The sequence below is a fragment of the Puma concolor genome, chromosome D4, assembly GCF_028749965.1.
Source record: "Puma concolor isolate L17-30 chromosome D4, mPumCon1.1.hap2, whole genome shotgun sequence".
In the NCBI taxonomy this organism is placed as follows: domain Eukaryota; kingdom Metazoa; phylum Chordata; class Mammalia; order Carnivora; family Felidae; genus Puma; species Puma concolor.
The window spans coordinates 66658927-66685395 of record NC_141679.1 but is presented as its reverse complement, the minus strand read 5'-3'; the positions used below and the strand labels follow the sequence as shown (position 1 = coordinate 66685395).

The 26469-nt window shown below is 36.6% G+C and overlaps 1 long non-coding RNA gene across 1 annotated transcript in view; it reads left to right on the top strand.

Moving 5' to 3' along the window:
- Positions 1-26469, top strand: part of LOC147574954 (uncharacterized) — a 641937-nt gene that overhangs the window by 236844 nt on the left and 378624 nt on the right. The gene's annotated exons all lie outside the window — the stretch shown is intronic.

Below are 26469 nucleotides of genomic sequence, written 5' to 3'. Positions count from 1 at the left end.
ATTGATAAGAATGTGGTAATTGCAGGGGACTTTAACACCCCACTTACAGAAATGGATAGATCATCTAGACACACGATCAATAAAGAAACAAGGGCCCTGAATGAGACATTGGATCAGATGGACTTGACAGATATATTTAGAACTCTGCATCCCAAAGCAACAGAATATACTTTCTTCTCGAGTGCACATGGAACATTCTCCAAGATAGATCATATACTGGGTCACAAAACAGCCCTTCATAAGTTTACAAGCATTGAAATCATACCATGCATCCTTTCAGACCACAACGCTATGAAGCTTGAAATCAACCACAGAAAAAAGTCTGGAAAACCTCCAAAAGCATGGAGGTTAAAGAACACCCTACTAACGAATGAGTGGGTCAACCAGGCAATTAGAGAAGAAATTAAAAAATATATGGAAACAAACGAAAATGAAAATACAACAATCCAAACGCTTTGGGACGCAGCGAAGGCAGTCCTGAGAGGAAAATACATTGCAATCCAGGCCTATCTCAAGAAACAAGAAAAATCCCCAATACAAAATCTAACAGCACACCTAAAGGAAATAGAAGCAGAACAGCAAAGGCAGCCTAAACCCAGCAGAAGAAGAGAAATAATAAAGATCAGAGCAGAAATAAACAATATAGAATCTAAAAAAACTGTAGAGCAGATCAACGAAACCAAGAGTTGGTTTTTTGAAAAAATAAACAAAATTGACAAACCTCTAGCCAGGCTTCTCAAAAAGAAAAGGGAGATGACCCAAATAGATAAAATCATGAATGAAAATGGAATGATTACAACCAATCCCTCAGAGATACAAACAATTATCAGGGAATACTATGAAAAATTATATGCCAACAAATTGGACAACCTGGAAGAAATGGACAAATTCCTGAACACCCACACTCTTCCAAAACTCAATCAGGAGGAAATAGAAAGCTTGAACAGACCCATCACCAGCGAAGAAATTGAATCGGTTATCAAAAATCTCCCAACAAATAAGAGTCCAGGACCAGATGGCTTCCCAGGGGAGTTCTACCAGACGTTTAAAGCAGAGATAATACCTATCCTTCTCAAGCTATTCCAAGAAATAGAAAGGGAAGGAAAACTTCCAGACTCATTCTATGAAGCCAGTATTACTTTGATTCCTAAACCAGACAGAGACCCAGTAAAAAAAGAGAACTACAGGCCAATATCCCTGATGAATATGGATGCCAAAATTCTCAATAAGATACTAGCAAATCGAATTCAACGGCATATAAAAAGAATTATTCACCATGATCAAGTGGGATTCATTCCTGGGATGCAGGGCTGGTTCAACATTCGCAAATCAATCAACGTGATACATCACATTAACAAAAAAAAAGAGAAGAACCATATGATCCTGTCAATCGATGCAGAAAAGGCCTTTGACAAAATCCAGCACCCTTTCTTAATAAAAACTCTTGAGAAAGTCGGGATAGAAGGAACATACTTAAAGATCATAAAAGCCATTTATGAAAAGCCCACAGCTAACATCATCCTCAACGGGGAAAAACTGAGAGCTTTTTCCCTGAGATCAGGAACACGACAGGGATGCCCACTCTCACCGCTGTTGTTTAACATAGTGCTGGAAGTTCTAGCATCAGCAATCAGACAACAAAAGGAAATCAAAGGCGTCAAAATTGGCAAAGATGAAGTCAAGCTTTCGCTCTTTGCAGATGACATGATATTATACATGGAAAATCCGATAGACTCCACCAAAAGTCTGCTAGAACTCATACATGAATTCAGCAAAGTTGCAGGATACAAAATCAATGTACAGAAATCAGTTGCATTCTTATACACTAACAATGAAGCAACAGAAAGACAAATCAAGAAACTGATCCCATTCACAATTGCACCAAGAAGCATAAAATACCTAGGAATCAATCTAACCAAAGATGTAAAGGATCTGTATGCTGAAAACTATAGAAAGCTTATGAAGGTAATTGAAGAAGATTTAAAGAAATGGAAAGACATTCCCTGCTCATGGATTGGAAGAATAAATATTGTCAAAATGTCAATACTACCCAAAGCTATCTACACATTCAATGCAATCCCAATCAAAATTGCACCAGCATTCTTCTCGAAACTAGAACAAGCAATCCTAAAATTCATATGGAACCACAAAAGGCCCCGAATAGCCAAAGTAATTTTGAAGAAGAAGACCAAAGCAGGAGGCATCACAATCCCAGACTTTAGCCTCTACTACAAAGCTGTCATCATCAAGACAGCATGGTATTGGCACCAAAACAGACACATAGACCAATGGAATAGAATAGAAACCCCGGAACTAGACCCACAAACGTACGGCCAACTCATCTTTGACAAAGCAGGAAAGAACATCCAATGGAAAAAAGACAGTCTCTTTAACAAATGGTGCTGGGAGAACTGGACAGCAACATGCAGACGGTTGAAACTAGACCACTTTCTCACACCATTCACAAAAATAAACTCAAAATGGATAAAGGACCTGAATGTGAGACAGGAAACCATCAAAACCTTAGAGGAGAAAGCAGGAAAAGACCTCTCTGACCTCAGCCGTAGCAATCTCTTACTCGACACATCCCCAAAGGCAAGGGAATTAAAAGCAAAAGTGAATTACTGGAACTTATGAAGATAAAAAGCTTCTGCACAGCAAAGGAAACAACCAACAAAACTAAAAGGCAACCAACGGAATGGGAAAAGATATTTGCAAATGACATATCGGACAAAGGGCTAGTATCCAAAATCTATAAAGAGCTCACCAAACTCCACACCCGAAAAGCAAATAACCCAGTGAAGAAATGGGCAGAAAACATGAATAGACACTTCTCTAAAGAAGACATCCGGATGGCCAACAGGCACATGAAAAGATGTTCAGCGTCGCTCCTTATCAGGGAAATACAAATCAAAACCACACTCAGATATCACCTCACGCCAGTCAGAGTGGCCAAAATGAACAAATCAGGAGACTATAGATGCTGGAGAGGATGTGGAGAAACGGGAACCCTCTTGCACTGTTGGTGGGAATGCAAACTGGTGCAGCCGCTCTGGAAAGCAGTGTGGAGGTTCCTCAGAAAATTAAAAATAGACCTACCCTATGACCCAGCAATAGCACTGCTAGGAATTTATCCAAGGGACACAGGAGTACTGATGCATAGGGGCACTTGTACCCCAATGTTCATAGCAGCACTCTCAACAATAGCCAAATTATGGAAAGAGCCTAAATGTCCATCAACTGATGAATGGATAAAGAAATTGTGGTTTATATACACAATGGAGTACTACGTGGCAATGAGAAAAAATGAAATATGGCCTTTTGTAGCAACGTGGATGGAACTGGAGAGTGTGATGCTAAGTGAAATAAGCCATACAGAGAAAGACAGATACCATATGGTTTCACTCTTATGTGGATCCTGAGAAACTTAAGAGAAACCCATGGGGGAGGGGAACAAAAAAAAAAAAAAAAAAAAGAGGTTAGAGTGGGAGAGAGCCAAAGCATAAGAGACTGTTGAGAACTGAGAACAAACTAAGGGTTGATGGGGGGTGGGAGGGAGGAGAGGGTGGGTGATGGGTACTGAGGAGGGCACCTTTTGGGATGAGCACTGGGTGTTGTATGGAAACCAATTTGACAATAAATTTCATATATAAATAAAAAAAAAAAAAAAAAAAAAAAAACAAAAACACCTATAATTACTTCAGCCCCCTGTTATACATGTTTTGTTTGTAAACATCTTTTTACTATAAACACCTTTAATTACCAGTTTCTTCAAACCCTTATTGAGCATAGTTTATGATTAATATATAAATTATTGTGGGCTCTTTCTCCATATAATTTTTACTTAAGATTTTAGTGAACTATATACCTGAATACAGTAGCTTTTCACCCATTATTTATAAGGGTCTGTTGTATTACAGGAAACTTTGTCTTCCTCACCCACCTCTTCTGTGTGTTATTTTGGGATTTTTAGAGAAATTTAAATAATATCCTGCTCTTAAAAATGATGCTTAGATTTTTGTATTTTTTCCTTTACATATATATACACATATATATATATATATTCATATTTTCAAAATCCCAACAGCAATGATCACCTCAATAACAAAAAAAAATCCTTACATTTATTGATGTTTTCATTTGGAAATGATTTTAGTAAAGCCTTTCTCTTTATCTTACCTTCTGACTGTGTTTAAAAGTCATTCTCACCATTCCATTCTATTAAGTAATAGAAAACATTTCCAGGGATTTGAATTCCTTTTGCATTTTTCAGATGAAACCAGAAGATTCTCACTTTAAAAGATGTTTTTTCTCCTTCCTAAAAAGAAATGCGAGAAAGAATTGCTACAACCAGGCAATTGGTCTGCACATGAATTTTCCCAAGAACGTGTCAAGGAAAGAAAACATATTAAAAATAAGGACCCATGATGCAACTTTGGTTTCCCAGTATTTGTGCTAAAGTTGATGCTTACTCGAGAGATTCAGTTTCACTTGGAAGTTAATTTAGCACTTATTTTTACAAACTTCTTCAATCCCTAAGGTTGTGAATCAGAAACAGGATTCTCTAGAGATCAAAATCCCTGACTCCCGCACATTCTAAAGACCCAATTATCTTCACTTAAGAGAATCTTCCCCAGCCATACATTTCTTGGAGTATTCATTGAATATGACTGTATTTGATGGCTTCTACAGAAGCTGGGGTTGGAATCAGAATATGTCCAAAAGGTCTCAGAAGAGTTAACCTTTCACCAAAAAATTTTTTTTTATTCCACAGATAATACCAGGTCAATCCTAAAATACTCCTAAATAGTCCTTCCACCTCTGTAAAGTCTTTTTATCTTTCATATTTTTGTTAGTTCTAGACCATGCACTACACATTTTTTCTTTATACCAATATAATCATAGTATATGTTTAATTAGTATTTGTCACTTTATAGCAATGTTTTTGTGATTTTTTTTAGTCTTTATAATATTCCTTTTTAACATTTGAAGAGTCTTTAATCAAGTGGAATTAGTGTAATCTAGCCTATAATTTTAATAGTATTGGATAGTTTAATTTGTCTCAAATTCATGAGATTTTGGTATAATGACCATTGGTATCTATGTATTAGGCTAACTAATCTGCTTTTCCTTCTTCTGAAAAGCAGGTATCATCATGAACACAGCCAGTCAGGGACACACTCCTAGAAGAGTGTATAATCTCCTCACTGCGTGCGCCAGACTTTGTTCAGATTGCTGTTTCCGTGCCATCTGTTCCTGGATTGTTTTCCTGCCTTCTCTCCAGGAGCAGTGCAGTACCCTCTGGGCTCTATCCTAGCCAAGCCTGCTGACCTTCAAAACTCTAGGCTTTAAGGCCCATTGGATGTAAGAACTCATGAAATTCGGCCCCTCTAGTTTTCCCAGCCAATGTCTTTGGGGAAACTTTCTCCTTATGTGTTTCCCTGTGTGCTTTTCTCTCTCTAGCCTTTCTCCAGGAGGATGGCTCCCTCCCCTCTGCAGCACCCTGGATCCTTTTCTCCCCAAACCAGGTCTCTCTACTTGCTACCTTCTTTGAGGTGGCCTCTTCTCTCCTTTTAGTTGTGGAGATTGTTGTGGCAGTGTTTAGGTTGATTCTGGGTTATTTAGGATGATTTGATAGTTATCTAGTTGTGTTTGTGGGATGAGATGGGTCTAGTGTCCTCCTACTATACTGCCATCTTCCTGCCTGCTACCTTTTGTAGTAGTTTTCCATACTTTTCTATTTTGATGAGGGGGAATTATGGAGTCATCATAGTACATCATTTGATGCACTGTTGTACAACCATTAAATAATATCTTTGAAGAATTCGTATTAGTGCAAAAATAGTTATGTTAACATTGTTACATGAAGGAAAAACAAAAACTAGTTTTTTTCATCGTTTGCAAAGCCAAAACCTAACTAGGAAAGCTTATGTGTGATAGACGCTGGAATGATCTATTTGAAAAATTAACCAGGGTACTTTTTCCTAATTGTTCTAGTTCTCAAATAACTATGGATACATATGTAAAACTGAAAATATAATTTTAAAAAGAGGAAAAAATTGAGGTATGCTTAAAATTATGTTAGAAAATTTAATGGATAGTAAAAAATAAAATCTCTATTTAAATAATTAAAGCAATTTCTTTAGGAATGGAGATTACACATTGAGGCTGAGTTGCCCTGCAAGCCCACTCATTGGGAAGTTTTGTACCTTCTAGGTGATGACAGTATAGTTTTATTTTTTTAAACATTTTTTGTGGGTGGCACTTTATTGAGCCATTTGGGTTTATAAAATTATGACCCATGTCCTAGCTTTAATGACATAGATTAAAAAGATAGTAAATAACCCTTTCTGTTACAAAATGTAAAAGAACATCTCTGTTTGCTTGAAACATTGTTTTGAGATGACTTACTTTGGTGCTTCAATTAAGTAATGTTGGATATGGGATTGTGAGGATCCGTTATGATTTGAGGAGAAGAAAGGAAATAATGGGTCAAGAGCTCAGCTTTTAGGGAAGGAAGCTCAGTCACATGGTGGCAGACAAGGAAATACGAAGATACGTCCAAGAATTCCTTGTGGTCAGGTCAATGAACTTCAGAAACAATGATGTTGGATTCTCAGTTTTAACTTTTTTCCTGTTCAGTTCTGTGATTTTCCCCCTTGTGATTACAACTGTAGTCAAAGTCTGTTTTACCTGGGATAGTGGTTTTGTGGTGAACAAATTGTATTCATTGTTTCGGTGAAGCAGTTCAAGGAAAGGAGATCAGTGTGTTCAGAAGTAGAAGTTGGCTGAGAGCACCTGGAATTCTATACATATTTTCACCATTACCTCCTAATTGTTTAAGTTAGATAGGTGGTGGTTTTATGCCAATTAGTTGCGGAATAAGTATATCTGTTCAGGTGAATTCTTTGGAGATGCTTACAGTACAGAGTGGGATTGAGTTACAAATTAGATGGTAGGGTTACAGTAAGAAAACTGAATAGCTTGATGGCTTCCAGTTTTCGCTGTATGCTTGCAGAATTTCTGAATTTCTTGTGAATTTCAAAATGCCATTCATATTCACATATGTATGAGTAAATTCTGATTTTCAACTTCAGTAAGTTTTAGATTATTTTCTACAATAAACACTTTTTCTCTTCTCTCACTGATTTAATAAATGCGAATTAATACATACACAATTCTTTTAACAGTGCCTAGAAATTTATAAGTTTTTACTCTTACTGTTTTTTTTTGTTTTTTTTTTTCTAAAAAATTTTTTTTTTCAACGTTTATTTATTTTTGGGACAGAGAGAGACAGAGCATGAACGGGGGAGGGGCAGAGAGAGAGGGAGACACAGAATCGGAAACAGGCTCCAGGCTCTGAGCCATCAGCCCAGAGCCTGATGCGGGGCTGGAACTCACGGACCGCGAGATCGTGACCTGGCTGAAGTCGGACGCTTAACCGACTGCGCCACCCAGGCGCCCCAGTCTTACTGTTAATAACCAAGAGGTAATGTAGCTGTACATTACCAAGAGGTCTTTCTACTATATTATCAGTAAGATATGGTAGGTTGAACAGAGGTATGGACAAGGCCCCTGGGATATATTTGGATTAAGCATTTCAGCAGTATATGATAAAAAGAATGGGATAAGACACATCCTCAAGACTCCGGATTGGCTATTTGTAATACAGTATAAATGTAATATAATTAAGCCTTTAGGGGATTATTCTTGAAGTTTTCACAAGTTTTGAATGTCTTTCCCCTGAAGCAATTTAAAGCTATGGCTTAGAAAAGTGTATAAGTCCCTTAGAGCAAGAAATATTTAAATTGCCTTCCTGAGCCTGGAGAAAATTCTTTAGATAATTTCCTGAGTCTTCATCTTAGGGCATTGTTTTCACCTTGGCTTGAAGGGCAAATGAAATCTTCCATGGTCTCAAATATTTATTTTTATCTTTCTTTTGAACTAGCACATATAAAATACATTCCCTTGATAATCAATCATATTTGTCTGTACTGTAAAGAAGTTTTTGAAACCATTTGAAATAGTACCTTTGCCATCAATGTTTTCCAGACCACAAGGCCTGTGACATTATTGTTCCTCAGTGGTGATACCTTCAGATACTCATCAACCTCATGGAAAATTTTGTACAATTGGCTGCAAATAGAAGATTAGGCAAAACAATCTGCCATGCAGCGTAACCTAGGATAGTTTCGGGGTGCTTGGTGGCTCTGTGCTGGGCATGGGACCTGCTTGAGCTTCTCTATCTCCCTTTCCCTTCACTCCTCCCCTACTCTCTCCCTCAAAAAATTAATTAATTAATTAATTAATTAGTTAATTAGTTAATTAATTAATTAGTTAATTAAAATGATGATTTAGTGTGCTATGGAAGTATAAGTGACAAGTAACTCAGGATCAAGGCATACTTGCTAAGAGAGGTGATATATGAACTGGTTCTTAATTTGTGAGTGACATTTTTTTTTTTATTTATATATGAAATTTATTGTCAAATTGGTTTCCATACAACACCCAGTGCTCATCCCAAAAGGTGCCCTCCTCAATACCCATCACCCACCCTCTCCTCCCTCCCACCCCCCATCAACCCTCAGTTTGCTCTCAGTTCTCAACAGTCTCTTATGCCTTGGCTCTCTCCCACTCTAACCTCTTTTTTTTTTTTTTTTCCTTCCCCTCCCCCATGGGTTCCTGTTAAGTTTCTCAGGATCCACATAAGAGTGAAACCATATGGTATCTGTCTTTCTCTGTATGGCTTATTTTACTTAGCATCACACTCTCCAGTTCCATCCACGTTGCTACAAAAGGCCATATTTCATTTTTTCTCATTGCCACGTAGTATTCCATAGTGTATATAAACCACAATTTCTTTATCCATTCATCAGTTGATGGACATTTAGGCTCTTTCCATAATTTGGCTATTGTTGAGAGTGCTGCTATGAACATTGGGGTACAAGTGCCCCTATGTATCAGTACTCCTGTGTCCCTTGGATAAATTCCTAGCAGTGCTATTGCTGGGTCATAGGGTAGGTCTATTTTTAATTTTCTGAGGAACCTCCACACTGCTTTCCAGAGCGGCTGCATCAATTTGCATTCCCACCAACAGTGCAAGAGGGTTCCCATTTCTCCACATCCTCTCCAGCATCTATAGTCTCCTGATTTGTTCATTTTGGCCACTCTGACTGGCGTGAGGTGATACCTGAGTGTGGTTTTGATTTGTATTTCCCTCATAAGGAGCGACGCTGAACATCTTTTCATGTGCCTGTTGGCCATCCGGATGTCTTCTTTAGAGAAGTGTCTATTCATGTTTTCTGCCCATTTCTTCACTGGGTTATTTGCTTTTCGGGTGTGGAGTTTGGTGAACTCTTTATAGATTTTGGATACTAGCCCTTGTCTGATATGTCATTTGCAAATATCTTTTCCCATTCCGTTGGTTGCCTTTTAGTTTTGTTGGTTGTTTCCTTTGCTGTGCAGAAGCTTTTTATCTTCATAAGGTCCCAGTAATTCACTTTTGCTTTTAATTCCCTTGCCTTTGGGGATGTGTCGAGTAAGAGATTGCTACGGCTGAGGTCAGAGAGGTCTTTTCCTGCTTTCTCCTCTAAGGTTTTGATGGTTTCCTGTCTCACATTCAGGTCCTTTATCCATTTTGAGTTTATTTTTGTGAATGGTGTGAGAAAGTGGTCTAGTTTCAACCTTCTGCATGTTGCTGTCCAGTTCTCCCAGCACCATTTGTTAAAGAGACTGTCTTTTTTCCATTGGATGTTCTTTCCTGCTTTGTCAAAGATGAGTTGGCCATACGTTTGTGGGTCTAGTTCTGGGGTTTCTATTCTATTCCATTGGTCTATGTGTCTGTTTTTGTGCCAATACCATGCTGTCTTGATGATGACAGCTTTGTAGTAGAGGCTAAAGTCTGGGATTGTGATGCCTCCTGCTTTGGTCTTCTTCTTCAAAAGTACTTTGGCTATTCGGGGCCTTTTGTGGTTCCATATGAATTTTAGGATTGCTTGTTCTAGTTTCAAGAAGAATGCTGGTGCAATTTTGATTGGGATTGCATTGAATGTGTAGATAGCTTTGGGTAGTATTGACATTTTGACAATATTTATTCTTCCAATCCATGAGCAGGGAATGTCTTTCCATTTCTTTAAATCTTCTTCAGTTACCTTCATAAGCTTTCTATAGTTTTCAGCATACAGATCCTTTACATCTTTGGTTAGATTTATTCCTAGGTATTTTATGCTTCCTGGTGCAATTGTGAATGGGATCAGTTTCTTTATTTGTCTTTCTGTTGCTTCATTGTTAGTGTATAAGAATGCAGCTGATTTCTGTACATTGATTTTGTATCCTGCAACTTTGCTGAATTCATGTATGAGTTCTAGCAGACTTTTGGTGGAGTCTATCGGATTTTCCATGTATAATATCATGTCATCTGCAAAAAGCGAAAGCTTGACTTCATCTTTGCCAATTTTGATGCCTCTGATTTCCTTTTGTTGTCTGATTGCTGATGCTAGAACTTCCAGCACTATGTTAAACAACAGCGGTGAGAGTGGGCATCCCTGTCGTGTTCCTGATCTCAGGGAAAAAGCTCTCAGTTTTTCCCCGTTGAGGATGATGTTAGCTGTGGGCTTTTCATAAATGGCTTTTATGATCTTTAAGTATGTTCCTTCTATCCCGACTTTCTCAAGGGTTTTTATTAAGAAAGGGTGCTGGATTTTGTCAAAGGCCTTTTCTGCATCGATTGACAGGATCATATGGTTCTTCTCTTTTTTTTTGTTAATGTGATGTATCACGTTGATTGATTTGCGAATGTTGAACCAGCCCTGCATCCCAGGAATGAATCCCACTTGATCATGGTGAATAATTCTTTTTATATGCCATTGAATTCGATTTGCTAGTATCTTATTGAGAATTTTTGCATCCATATTCATCAGGGATATTGGCCTGTAGTTCTCTTTTTTTACTGGGTCTCTGTCTGGTTTAGGAATCAAAGTAATACTGGCTTCATAGAATGAGTCTGGAAGTTTTCCTTCCCTTTCTATTTCTTGGAATAGCTTGAGAAGGATAGGTATTATCTCTGCTTTAAACGTCTGGTAGAACTCCCCTGGGAAGCCATCTGGTCCTGGACTCTTATTTGTTGGGAGATTTTTGATAACCGATTCGATTTCTTCGCTGGTTATGGGTCTGTTCAAGCTTTCTATTTCCTCCTGATTGAGTTTTGGAAGAGTGTGGGTGTTCAGGAATTTGTCCATTTCTTCCAGGTTGTCCAATTTGTTGGCATATAATTTTTCATAGTATTCCCTGATAATTGTTTGTATCTCTGAGGGATTGGTTGTAATCATTCCATTTTCATTCATGATTTTATCTATTTGGGTCATCTCCCTTTTCTTTTTGAGAAGCCTGGCTAGAAGTTTGTCAATTTTGTTTATTTTTTCAAAAAACCAACTCTTGGTTTTGTTGATCTGCTCTACAGTTTTTTTAGATTCTATATTGTTTATTTCTGCTCTGATCTTTATTATTTCTCTTCTTCTGCTGGGTTTAGGCTGCCTTCCTTCTTATTTTTGACTTCTTATTGTAATTTTCATTGAGGCAAGATTTTCATATGATCCCTTAAAAAATATGAATGAAATTTTCTTCTATGACTTCATTTTTTTGTCTTATTTATGTAACTATATTATTTATGTTTAATGCATGGAAAATATATTTTTTAAATATTATTTTTCCAGAATACTTTATTAAAAATTTCTCATACCTTTCCCCTCCTTATTCACTCATGAAGTATTTTCTGAGCACCTATTATGGACCTGGCACTATAACAACATTGAGATGAACTTGGACATAGCTGATAGAAAAATATAGGTTCAGAAACATAGGTTCAAACATTTCAAAGATAAACATGAGAAGCATATTATATATCTTAAAGTTTCTGCCTTTATCTGTAATTTACATCTTCTTATGCTTAACATTGGGTAACATGTTTTTTTTTTTTAATTTTTTTCAACGTTTATTTATTTTTGGGACAGAGAGAGACAGAGCATGAACAGGGGAGGGGCAGAGAGAAAGGGAGACACAGAATCGGAAACAGGCTCCAGGCTCTGAGCCATCAGCCCAGAGCCTGACGCGGGGCTCAAACTCACGGACCGCGAGATCGTGACCTGGCTGAAGTCGGACGCTTAACCGACTGAGCCACCCAGGCGCCCCTAACATGTTTTATAATGGCTACATAGTTGTCTGTTATATTTACATTTCAAGATTTACTTAATCTATTTTCAAATAATGGGCATTTTTCTTGGTTTCATTTTTTACTACTATAAACAATGCCGCAATAATAATTGTAACATTCCAAAAGGAATGCTTATATTTTATTAATTTTTAGATTAATCTCAATAACTTTCATGGTGGATTATGATTAATGAATTATGAAAGGGGAGGTAAAGATAATTAAATGCATACTCTAATACAGTCATTCTAGTGAAACAGTAAAATTCATTTAGAATTGGATCATAGAACTGGAAATCATCTTTACATTAACTTAGTTCTAAGCCATATGAGATGACAAAGACACATGTACAGTATGGTTGATATTCATCTTCTACCCCCAAACCCAGTGATGGTTAGAGCATTTTATGAGGCCATACAGCTTGTTTTGGGGCAGTCCTCATCATCAGAAATTTCTTTACATTTAACTGTATATATAACTGTCTGTAATAAACTCTCATATTTCCTAGTGGAACTACAAAAAGCATATGCTTCTTTTTCATGACAACTTTTTAATTTTTTTTTAGATTGCTATTTCTGAGTCTTTTTCTCTTTATTGAAGTATAATTGACATAAACATTATTTTCAGGCAAAATAACCCCATAATTATTTGACATTTGTATACAATGCAAAATTATCACCACAATAAATCTAGTTACTAGCTCACATCATACAAAGTTAGTTCTTTTTTCCTTGTGAAGGGAACTTTTAAGATTTACTTTCTTAGCATCTTTCAAAATTTCAATACAATGTTATTGGCTGTAGCCACCATACTGTACATTACATTTCCATGACTTGTTTATTTTGTAACTTGAATTTTGTACCTCTTGATCTCCACTTATTTCATCCCCTTCTCCCCATCCCTCTGGCACCACTCAATATGATTTATGTATCTATGAATATTGTTTTGTTTGTTCATTTGTTTTGTTTTGTTTTTGGATTCCACATAGAAGTGAAATTACGCAGTATTTGCCTTTCTTTGATTTATTTCACTTAGCATAAAACCCTCAAGGTCCATTCATGCTGTCACAAATGGCAAAATTTCATTTTTTTATGGCTGAGTAGTATACTATTGTGTGTATATTTGTGTGTGTGTGTGTGTGTGTGTGTGTGTGTGTGTATGTATCTTTATTCATTCTTCTATTGATATAGGTTGACTGTTGTAAATAATGCTTCACTGAAACTAGCAGTGCATATATCATTGTGAATTAGAGGTTTTGTTTTCTTTGGGTAAATACCCAGAAGTGGAATTGCTAGATAATATATATGGTAGTTCTATTAATTTTTTTAGGAACTTCGATACTGTTTGCCATAGTGGCTGCACCAACTGTGCACAAAATTTCCTTCTCTCCATATCCTCACTAACACTTGTCATTTCTTGTCCTTTTGATGATAGCCATTCTCACAGGTGTAAATATCTCATTGTGGTTTTCACTTGCATTTTTCTGATGATTAGTGATGTTGAGCATTTTTCATGTACCTGTTGTTCATCTGTATGTCTTCTTTGGAAAAATGTCTATTCAAGTCCTCTGCCCATTTTTTATTAGATGTTATTTTGATATTGAGTTGTATGAGTTTTTAAAAATATTTTGGATGTTAATCCCTTATTGGTTATATCATTTGTTGGATATATTGGAGAAGCAAATATCCTCTTCCATTCAGTAGGTTGCCTTTTAATTTTGTTGATGGTTTTCTTCACTGTGCAGAAGCTTTTTAGTTTGATGTAGTCCCATTTGTTTAATTTTGCTTTTGTTGCCATTTCCTTTGGAGTCAGATTAAAAAATATATATCACCAAGATCAATGTCAAGGAGCTTACTCCCTATGTTTGCTTCTAGGAGTTTCATGGTTTCTGGCCTTTCACTCAAGTCCTTCATCTATTTTGAATTGATTTTTGCGTATGGTGTAAGATAGTGGTCTATTTTTATTCTTTTGCATTTAGCTTTCTAATTTTCCCAACACCGTTAATTAAAAGGACTGTCCTTTGCCCATTGTGTATTCTTGCCACCTTTGTTGTGAACTAATTGACCATATATGTGTAGGTTTAATTTTGGGCTTTCTATTCTTGTTCCATTGATCTGCGTACCAGTTTTTATGCCAATAACGTAGTTTTTTGATTACTATAGTTTAGTAGTACAGTTTGAAATTAGGGTGCATGATGCCTCCACCTTTGTTATTTCTTAAGATTGCTTTGGCTATTTGGAATCTTTTGTGGTTCCACACAAATTTTAGTATTATTTTTTATATAACTGTCAATCTCTCCCATTATGTCTCTTAATATTTGCTTTATATATTTAGGTGTTCCTATGTTGGGTACATAGATATTTACAAATGCTATATATTCTTGCCAGATTGACCCCGTTATCATTATGTAATGCCTATTTTTGTCTTTTATTAGTCTTTGTATGAAAAGTCTATTTTATTGGGGGTGCCTGGGTGGCTCAATCAGTTAAGTGTCTGACTTTGGCTCAGGTCATGATCTCGCAGTTCGTGAATTCAAGCCCTGTGCTGGGTTCTGTGCTGACAGCTCGGAGCCTGGAGCCTGCTTTGGATTCTGTGTCCCCCCCCCCCGCCCCCCCCCTGTTCCTCTCCTGTTCCCACTCTGTCTCTTTCTCAAAAATAAATAAAGAATAAAAAAAATTTTATAAGTCTGTTTTATCTGATATAAGCATAGCTATCCCAGCTTTCCACTGGCTTCCATTTGCATGAAACATCTTTTTCCATCCCTTCACTTCCAGTGTGTGTGTACCATTATAACTGAAATGAGTATTTATAGGCAGCATATAGACAGGTCTTATTTATTTAACCATTCATCCAATTTACCTTTTTTGATTGGAGAATTTAACTTTACATTTAAATTATTCACATTTAATTTTTGTTAGGTATGTTCTTCTTGCCATTTTGTTAACATTCTAGTGTTTTGCCATTCTTCTCTGTGATTTTCTTTTCTTGTTTTCTTCCCTTTTGGTTTGATGATTTTCTATAGTGTGATGATAAGAGACCTGTCTCATTCCTTTTGTGTATCTACTATTGTTTTTTACTTTGTGGTTACCATGTGGCATTAGTTTCCTTTCTTTACAGCTTAAAGGAATGCCTGTAACATTTCTTGTTGGCCCAGTTTAGTGGTGATAAACTGCTTTAGCTTTTGTTTGTCTGGAAAGCACTTTCTCTTTCCCTAAATTCTGAATGATAACCTTGATAGGTACAGTATTCTTGGTTGGATTTTTTTCCTCTTCAACACTTTGAATACATCATGCCACTCCCTTCTGGCCCTCAAAGTTTCTGTTAACAAATATGGTGATACTGTAATGGGGATTCTCTTGTATGTAACAAGTTGTTTTTCTCTTCCTTCTTTTAAGATTCTCTCTTTATCTTTAAATCTTCACATTTAATTATGTGTTTTGGTGTGGGTCTCTTTGGATTTATGTTTGTTTGGAACTCTCTGGGCTTCTTGGATCTGGATATCTGTTTCCTTCTTGAATTAGGGAAGTTTTCAGAATTATTTCTTCAAATACATTTTATTCCCCCCTTCTCCTTTTGGTACCTCTGTAATGAGAATGTTATTCTGTTCGATGTTGACTCATTTTTACTTCTTAGAACTCTTTTTCTTTTTCTGCTTTTTTGAGGTAGTTCCACTTCCTTGTCTTCCAGATCACTGATTCCTTCTTCTCCTTTATCTAGTCTGGTGTTGAAAATCTCTAGTGTATTTTTCAGTTCAGTTATTGCATTCTTTAGCCTCTGTGACTTCTGTTTGGTACTTTCTTAGATTCTCTGTCTCTTTGTTGAAGTTCTCACCATGTTCATCCATTCTTCTCCTGAGTTTGGTGATCATCTTTATGATCATTATTTTGAATTCTTTATCAAGTAATTACTTATCTCTATTTCATTACAGTTTGTTTCTGGGGTTTTATCTTGCTTTTTCATTTGGAACATATTCCCCTCTCTCCTCATTTTGCTTGACTCTCTGTGTTTCTATGGATTAGGAAAAATAGCTATCTCTCCCAGTTTTAAAGGAGTGGCCATGCGTAGGAGGTGAAACATTGTGTAACCTTGCCCTAGCTTTGGTTGTCTCTCAAACTTTCGTGAATGTCTAAGCAAAGTGATTTATTCTTGATAGATATTCTTGTTGAGTGCCAAGTCCTCTTATTGTTCCAGAGGAAAGATCTCAGTCAGCAGCTAGTTTCAGGCTGATTGAAATCTAGACCCACAGGTAGCAATAAATACAGTACTATGAAACAAAATTTATAAACTCTGCTGGCCTTCAGACCAGGTGATCTGGAGACAGTTTCCAAACAGGTATATGAGCTCTTTTCTGGGAGGTACTGGCAAGCTATAGTGAGGCCAAGGAGGAATGCAAAGATGGAATTCCCTGGCCTATGTTCCCTGAGAGTACTTCTGTACCCTCTAGATGTGTGGTCATCCTGAAGCCTTCTCCTTAGGCTGAAGCTTCAGGACAAGTAAATGGGCCTTTTTTTTTCACAGGAAGACTGGGAATGTGTTTTGGTATTCTGTCTATGCCGTGCTCTGGAGGTGATAACCTGCCAAGAACTGTCTCTCCGGTTGTTTCAGACCCATGGGGCCCAGAAATGCAATCCTGTGTCACCAGAGTCAGGCACAGAAAGGGTTTTCCCTCTGTGGGCTATGCACATCAACTGGTTTTATTAGAGCTGTGGAAGGAAGCGTGGGAGACAAGTACTTGCTTTTCTTCTCTGGCCCGGCATTGGGCTGGCCTAGGGGCAGAGCCCACCCACCAGCACTAGCTGGGTAGAGGGAGAGCACAAAAATTGCACCTGTAAGCACTAGTGCTAGCATGGTAGAGGGGGAATGCAAAAATAGGCCCACTAGTGCCATTGTTCCTGATTGAGTTCTAACAGGCTCCTGCCCCTCTGGCAGACACTTTAAGATTAGTAAATGAATCTCCTTCACATATGGTCTAGGTAATTTTCTAGCTGTTGCTTTTGTGCTGGGCCCTGGGGTGAATGACTCTGTGCATAAGCTTTTTAAGAGCAGTATCAGTTCCCTATATGGCCCTATGGTACCCCTGGATGTAAGCCCCACTTGTTTTCAAGGCCAGATGTTGTGGGGGCTCATTTCTCTGTTGCAGGTACCAAGAGTTAAGGTGCCTGATGTGAGGCACAAACCCCTTGCTTCTCAGGGAGAAACTCTGTAATATCCCTCCTGATTGTGGGTCATTAACACAGGGACAGGGTGGTGATGAGATTTTTGGTGCCACCACATCTCTGTCTCTCCAATCTTGATTTAACCTTTTATTCTTTGTTGTGGAAAATATATTTAGTTTTCAGTTTTCAGCTTTCAAGTCTTTTTCAGAGGGAGTTATTTCATATGTAGGTATAAGTTTGTAGTGTCCATGGGAGGAGATGAGTTCAGGATCTTCCTATGCCACCATCTTGAGCTGCCTCCCTCTGAGTCTTTCTTGCACCAGGTTACAATTCTTTGTTCCTTCCTTCAGCCATTCTCCATGTGTTTGATTAAAATACTTAAGAACATGTAGTACTAAAGAGATTATTTTAGGATTATGAGGCTCTTTGTGGTAAATAAAGATATCTCTAATGTATTATGTTCTGGTTACTGGTTTTGCCTGACTCTGTAGGAGCAAAGCATTTTATGCCATTTTTTATGTCATTTAGGAGACAGAGTAAAGTGGTTGAGAACATTGGATTCTGGAGTTATGGACAGTCCAGTTTGTTAAGCACTACCTCAATGCCCTTAGTGAGGTTGCTATACCTCTCTAGACCTATGTTCCATGTCTGTACAATGAGGAACTTAAAAACTCCTAATATTGTTAGGAGTTAAAACTCTCAGAATGTTGTTATTCTGAGAATTACTGAGGCAATGCATTTGAAGAATTTAACACAGTTAGGGATGCATAGTAGGTACTCAATAAAAGTGCTTGCTATTTTAATTATGTTGAATATTTAAATATGCATTTTTCTATAATAGAAAGAATTTTGCTCTGGAGTTGGATACATATGTGTTAGGATCTCAGTTTCCTGGCTTGTAACTTGTTGACCTTGAGTAAGATACTTGAATTGTAAAGTGAGTATTATAACTACCTTGTAAGGCTGTTATGTGATAAAAACTACATATCATGTTTTTTGGTATTTAATAGATACTCCATAGAAGATAGTTAACTTGTTGTGTTTGATTATGAGTTGGTGAATCTGAGTATAGTTTGCCCAATGTTGATGCTACAAGTAGTCACTCTATTGGTTTTCATAAATAAAACAGGCATGTAATCATTCTGCTTCAATATGAAGCTATAAAAATCAATAGAGCATCAAAGTGAATCACTGCCACCAAAGAATGGAATCTATTTTTTGATGAGTTGGGGAAAATACAGATTGCTTGTGTGAGACAAAATTGTATAACTTATTGAATTTGATTACACAAAATCTTGACAAATGATTTCTGATAACTTCATCTAAATTAGAGGAGGCATATTTTTCTTGATAAGTGTATTCAAGTCAGTTTAACTCAGCAGGCACATTGGCAGACGAAAAAGCTGTGGGAGACACAAATATGAGTAATGTAGAGCTCAGACAAGTCATGAGGTCCTGCTTAAAATGACATTTCTGCCACGGTTCCTAACTGGCCTTGCAGCTTTCACTCTTTCTTCAACATATTTTCCAGATAGCATGGTGGATCTTCTTAAAATGTGATGCACATCAAACTTCCACTCTGCTTATAGCTTAATATACATTCCAGCTGGATTTCTGTTCTGATTAATTGTTGCCTGTACCTTCCTTACTTATTAAATATTTTTAATGAGTATCATCTCTTGTCAGGGCTTAGTTTTACATTCATTCTTAAACTTTGAAATGGCCACAACTGGATATCTTGTGAGGACTCCTTTCTAGACAGTGAGAAGACAGAAGATATTACAATCTGACTACACATTCTTTACTTTCACATGCAGCACAGTTTCCTGTAAAATTACATGTAAGACATTTGGAAGAAGTAGGACTCATACGTTCAAGGGTCAGGGCTGTCATTCCCATGTTCATATTTGAGTGCTCCAATTGTAGCCAGTTAGCACATTTTATTCCTTCTGGAGCTTTGTGTGGAGTGGGAGTGGGTGAGAGCAGGGTATGACTGGAGCACAAGAGTTGGCAGGTGAGCACGGCCAATTCTCTTCTCACTGCAGATTCCTGTGTCCAGGGCTACCAGATACCAAAGAGACAGATGCTGATACACTTTTATTTGTTGGGTACTATGTAATATTAATACAGTTGTGTTATATTCAGTACAAATATTCTGTCAGTGGATGATCTCACGGATATCTATCATATAGCTACTCTTACAAATCGTGGATTCTCCATACTAAAAATCTTTAAAAAATGCGTTCTGCATATTAAAATTTCTATAATAGATTTCACATATCTAGTTGCAGATGAACAACTAGTTTGTTTTTGTAACTCCCAAAAGATCACTAAGGGAACAGGTTGCTCTTTGGGGGTGGTCATGATTGTTTCTCAGTGATTCTGAATTGATGTGATGAGCACAGTCCTGTTACAAAGTTGTGCTGATTAGTATGGTTTTTTTATTTATCATTCTTTGTTTATTTGCCATTTATCATCTTACTGGTTCTAAGCTGAGCACTTAACTTCTGCCATATTTAAATGTCATTATAGATTATATAAATTCTGAGTTAGAAAAAATTCTTAATACTTACTGAATCCCACTTTAGGTGCTTCAACATTCTCTATTATAGTGCCCTGTCCTATGGTTTTCCTGGATTTATGTGACTCTTGGAGAAAAAGTACTCTTTGTTTCAAAAGTTAGATCATTCTATTTTAAAATCATAACATTAAGAGTCCCTTATGTTTTGGCTCCCTCCCTCTCTAACCTTTTTTTTTTCTTCTTTTTTTCCTTCCCTTCCCCCATGGTATTCTCTTAAAAACTGAGAACAAACTGAGGGTTGATGGGGGGTGGGAGGGAGAGGTGGGTGGGTGATGGGTATTGAGGAGGGCACCTGTTGGGATGAGCACTGGGTGTTGTATGGAAACCAATTTGACAAATTTCATATTAAAAAAATCATAACATTAATAATATGGGCCCTTAATTTACCAGGATGAAAGTGAACTATCTATATGATTTCATGTCTCTCGGGAGTCACAAACTCAAATATCTTCATGGCTTTGCAATGATTATACTTGAGTAAAGCAAGTGGGGTCTAAAGCTATATGAGGGAGTGAAGACTGTGGCAAATCTCCTTAATTCTATGTGACTAAACAAAAAGCATCTGCTTCAATATCCCCTTCCTATTAGAAGTTTATCACTTCTGACTCTCTATTCAATGTTTTTATCAGAATATGTATTCTTTACCTTGTTTACTTATATTTTATTAATGATTTCTTGATGGCAGTCCAAAGAGAACTGCTTTCTCTTCACAGAATAAGATGAATCCACCTTTAGAATTTTCCACATGATGATCTCATATACTCTTTTCTTTACTGTTTAGTTGTAACTAAAGAGGAGAAATGAATCTCCTAGGAACAGTCCCAGATTCCCTCCAGAAAACCCGTGGACAGAAGAGTGTTGTTAAAAAGTTGCAAGCTTACTTTAACAAGCTTGACTTTAGACTGTTGCAAACACATGGGATCCCATCCCTATGTAACCTATTTGTACCTTGATATAAGATAGAAGTAGGTCAGTCAACTTTTAATGATGTCCTCTGAGATGTAGTTTCTTGCTCAGGTGTAAATATCAGACTGTGTTTTATATTCCCATGGGAAGAGATTACCAGGCTATGAGATAACAAGTAAAACAGAAACAAGGTCTTCCTAGGTCAGTTGGCCTCTTTGGATCCCCCATGTTTTGCATAATCAGAGGTCATATAGTGCTGGAAATTGTGTCCTTTGGTATTTTCTAAAGAGATAGATAGGAAGGTCTTCTGGCAGCCAGAAACACTGAGATACATGATGGAGTGATGAAAAATGTATGAAATTTGTAGTCTGTTTAGCTGTGCTCTAATCCCCACTGTGCCACTTCCGAGCTATGTGACCTAGGAAATTTGTGTAATTTTTCTTGGACTACACATTCCTGGTTATAGTTGAACTTCTCCCTATTCCTCTGGCTCCTTGGTTTTTCAAACTAAGACCCTTTTTTCTAGAGTGAGAGAAGCTCTGTAAAATGTGGGTAAATAAGCTGGTACGTTTAATCTTTAAGACAAATGAAAAATACTGAGGTTCAGAGAAGTTAAACTACCTGCATAGGCTAAAGGATTAGTAAGGTAGATGTGGAGGTGAGATTCCAAGCTAAATAGTTTGCATATTCCATATGCTGTCTATTAGTTTCTTCCTTTTTTGATAAACTAAAAATTCTTACACCCTAAAAATTCATCTTCCCTGAAGTGCATCACACTGAAAACTCATGACCTTAGGTTTCTTCAGCAGTTTTCTGGTTGGTTAATACACTTGGTTCCTGGTGATATCATCTGTTACCTGTAAGTATGGGGAGCATTGAGTTCCTAAGGAGGATGATGCAATACTGGGCTCAAGACAAAGTCAAAATATTATCCACTCTTATTCATTGCCTTTGGCACAATCATCGAAAGCTTGATCACCATAACCTGCTGAATTCACCTATATATACAGCTAACAACTTTGGGGAAATTCTAAGGCTAAATCCAATTAGAATATCTTACCCTTCTTGCTCTCTAATATCTTTGAATTAATTTTCCTCATTCAGAAGCAACTGAACTTCAAGATATTTCCCTTATGACTAGTAGGAAATAAGAAAATATATGTCTTTATAATCAAGACTGTGGTTGAAAACTAGTTTTCCCACTTAGCATCTATATGATCTTAACTTCTGTGTGTCTTAGTCTTTTCATCTATAAATTAGGAACAAGAAGATATATCTTTCAAGATTATTGTGAATATTTAGTAAGAAATAATAACCTGTGGATATATAGCACAATGCCTTGCACATTGACTTTGCATTAAAAATTGTTTACATTGTTCCATGTCCTTATCTTCCTTTTCTTTTTGTTTCCTTCTTTCTCTAGCCAAGTTTCCTATAAGAATTTAAGTATAAACCTTTCCCTCAAAAAACCTGCTCTTTCTATATCTGATAAATTTTATTTTATTATTTATTGTATTTTTTATTTTTTAAAATTTACATCCAAATTAGTTAGCATATAGTGCAACAATGATTTCAGGAGTAGATTCCTTAGTGCCCCTTACCCATTTAGCCCATCCCCCCTCCACAACCTCCCCCCCAGTAACCCTCATTTTGTTCTCCATATTTATGAGTCTCTCCTGTTTTGTCTCCCTCCCTGCTTTTATATTATTTTTGTTTCCCTTCCCTTATGTTCATCTGTTTTGTCTCTTAAAGTCCTCATATGAGTGAAGTCATATGATTTTTGTCTTTCTCTGACTGACTAATTTCACTTAGCATAATACCCTCCAGTTCCACCCACGTAGTTGCAAATGGCAAGATTTCATTCTTTATGATTGCTGAGAAATACTCCATTGTGTGTATATATATATATATATATATATATATATATATATATATACCACATCTTCCTTATCCATTCATCCATCGATGGACACTTGGGCTCTTTCCTTACTTTGACTATTGTTGATAGTGCTGCTATAAACATGGGGGTGCATTTGTCCCTTCAAAACAGCACACCTGTATCCGTGGATAAATGCCTAGTAGTGCAATTGCTGGGTAGTAGGGTAGTTCCATTTTTAGTTTTTTGAGGAACCTCCATACTCTTTTCCAGAGTGGTTGCACCAGCTTGCATTCCCACCAACAATGCAAAGAGATCCTCCTTCTCCGCATCCTTGCCAACATCTGTTGTTGCCTGAGTTGTTAATGTTAGCCATTCTGACAGGTGTAAGGTGGTATCTGATTGTGGTTTTGATTTGTATTTCCCTGATGATGAGTGATGCGGAGCATTTTTTCATGTGTTGGTTGGCCATCTGGATGTCTTCTTTGGAGAAGTGTCTATTCATGTCTTTTGCCCATTTCTTCACTGGATTGTTTGTTTTTTTGGGTGTTGAGTTTGATAAGTTCTTTACAGATTTTGGATACTAACCCTTTATCTGTTATGTCATTTGCAAATATCTTCTCCCATTCTGTCGGTTGCCTTTTAGTGTTGCTGATTGTTTCCTTCACTGTGTGGAAGCTTTTTATTTTGATGAGGTCCCAATTGTTCATTTTTGCTTTTGTTTCCCTTGCCTCCAGAGACGTGTTGAATAAGAAGTTGCTGTGGGCGAGGTGGAAGAGGTTTTGCCTCTCTTACTTTCCCCTTTGCTCATTTATTTTGTTTCTTAAATTCCACATATGAGTGAAATCATATTTTTCTTTCTGACTGACTTATTTCACTTAGCATAATACGCTCCAGTTGCATCCATGTTGTTGCAAATGGCAAAATTTTATTCTTTCTGATGGCTGGGTAGTATTCCATTATATATATATATATATATATATATATATCTTATTTATCCATTCATTAGTTGATACAGATTTGGGGTCTTTCCAGAATATAGACTTTTCAATATAATTTCTTTGAAATTTGTTGATTTTTACTTTTGGTCTAATAAAATATCAAATTTTGTATATGTTCTATATGTGCTTTAGAAGAATGTGTATGCCATTGTAGTTGGCTTGTTAAGCTTGTTAATTCTGTTGTTCAAATCAAAGACTTCTCTCTCACATTCTGGTTGTGGCTGCAGATATTTCTACATTTCTGGATCTAATATTTTTCTTCTGTACAGTTGGAGAAATATTAGATCATTAAAGAGTTATCCTGAGGACCCAATAGTATGATCTTGATAAAGAATTTGGAAACTATATGTGTCCTCTTGAAATTGTTTTTTTTTTCATTCTGATATTTACTTACTTCTGCATTAATTTAATAAGTTTATAGAAATAGTGTACTATGCCAGACATAAAGCTTAGGTGGGTGCTAGACATGTATTAGTGGGGAAAAAAAAGTTATACTTTTATTTTTCTCAAAGTTCTAAGTTTATCCTTTCTCACAAGTATTTAGGGTTGGTGAACCACTCAATGTTCTCCTTTCATATGAGTATATGACTTTTACTATGTTATTTTAGAATATACTAAAGAGACCTTCATAGTAATCTACATTTTAGAAACAAGAAGGCAACTGCAGAAGAAATACAAATGTCTTGCTCAGTACCTTCTGTTATTTATTTGTGTATGGGAATCATAGTCTGACCAAATACACTATTTATGCTCTAATTCACTACATTTCTCAAGCAGAGAATTGCATATTTTACTGCTCTTAAAGATACCTAGACTGAACACTTGACTCATGAGTATTCATTTACTGAAAGTAAAAGCTGAGTGACAGATTCAAACCTCTGAGGAGGTGGCACTCGTAAGCTGCTGATTCTTGGTTATAGAGGAGAAATGAAAACTGAAACCAATATTGGAAGCAGCTAAGGAGCTGCCATTGTCATGGTGAAGAACCCTATCTGGAATGATGCTGACAGGAAGAAAAGAGTAGGGAAACTCAAGGCTCTTGTCATCAGCCAGCCTCCCATTCTCCAGTAACTCTTTAGCAAGAATTTAACAGAAACTAGCTAGCAGGGGCTCTGGGTTGGCTCAGTCAGTTAAGCATCGGACACTTTAGTTCAGCTCAGGTCTTGATCTCAGGGTTGTGAGTTCAATCCTTGCATTGGTCTCCATGCTCAGCGTGGAGCCTACGTAAAAAGAAAAAAAAAAAAAGCTAGCTAGCAGAGGAGAAAGTGGTTTTCAGTGACCCAGTCCTAATTCACAAAACAGAGCATAGAAAAGTGGATTTGAAGTTGAGAGACAATGGTTTAATGGCATTAAAATTCCTCCATAAAAAATAAGGATGAAAAATTTGCACTTGCTCAAAGCTTTCTGACCTATTAAAGTTCACTCAACACTAGTAATAATAAAACAACTAATGCTTATTGGATGTTTAGGATATTCCAGGCACTATTTAGCACTATGAATGAATTAATCTTCTGAAGTAACATTAATTACCCATTAACAGGAAAGGAAGATATTATGGGCTTACTCTTAGAGTTTAAAAGTAGTTATAGTCTTACTTTAGATTTGTGTTCTATATTTCAAATCCCATAGACTCTTCAAAGGGCTAGATAAAAGGAGTGCTTTCTTCTATTGACATATCTCACTCAATTGCTTCAATGGAAATGGGGCTTCTGTACTCACACTGGCACTGCCCCACACGGCTGCACTCTTCAGTCAATAGAGATCCTCTCAGTTTTGGGCCGTCTTTGTCTTTTCAACACCAAAACTCTATAGCTCTGTAGTTTATTGAGCGACTTGACTCCTTTCCTTTTGCTATGTCTTATCTTTTTATTGAAACTTTTGTTAATTACCAGTTCTGTCTAGTTCTCCTACTGCTTGGGAACTATGTGTTCCAGTGCAGAGTAGGAAAGAAGTTCTCATTGCAACCTGGTCTCTTGTCAAAGTCCAAGAGGAACTGTGCTACCACATCACCTCTATTTTATTCTGTTAAAACTTAGGATGCATTCCCAAGGGACTCTATTAGTTACTTTAGACTCATTATGTACCAAATCCAGAAAAGTTATGGTAGCTAGTTAAAAAAACCTCTTCCTCTACATTATAATACACATCACATAGAAAATAAAAGGTAATATTTTAACAAAGCCAATACAGTTTATTTAGAAAATATTACATTGAATCAGCTTTATTTTTGAATAACCTTTGTTACGTCATATATGACAGATACACATTTCTACTCTTAAACAAGATACAGTTCATTTATTTATTAAAATAAGTAACTATATATATTGAGCATCTGTTATGTGCCAGGCTCTATTCTGGTCTTTGGGATGCTACAGGGTAATAAACAAACAAGTTTTTACTCTCAGTGAGCTTATATAATGGACACAGACAGTAACAAATGAATAAATTAAAAATCAATATATAATATGCCATGTGCCAATTAATATTCCTTTTGCATAATTAATTAAAAGTGTACTTATTTTAGGTTACAGAATATTTTTAGTACACTTTTTTTTTACTGAATGTTTACTTCTTTATTACATATTTCTGTTTCAGTATTGTTTTTTCTTTAATTTTTTACTTTAATCCCAGTTAGTTAACACAGTGTTATATTAATGTCAAGTGATTTTAGTCTACCTTTTGCCTGTATTATTTTCTAAATGTTTAAGAGTGACTATATTTTGCTGGGGATTCCTAAGAGATTT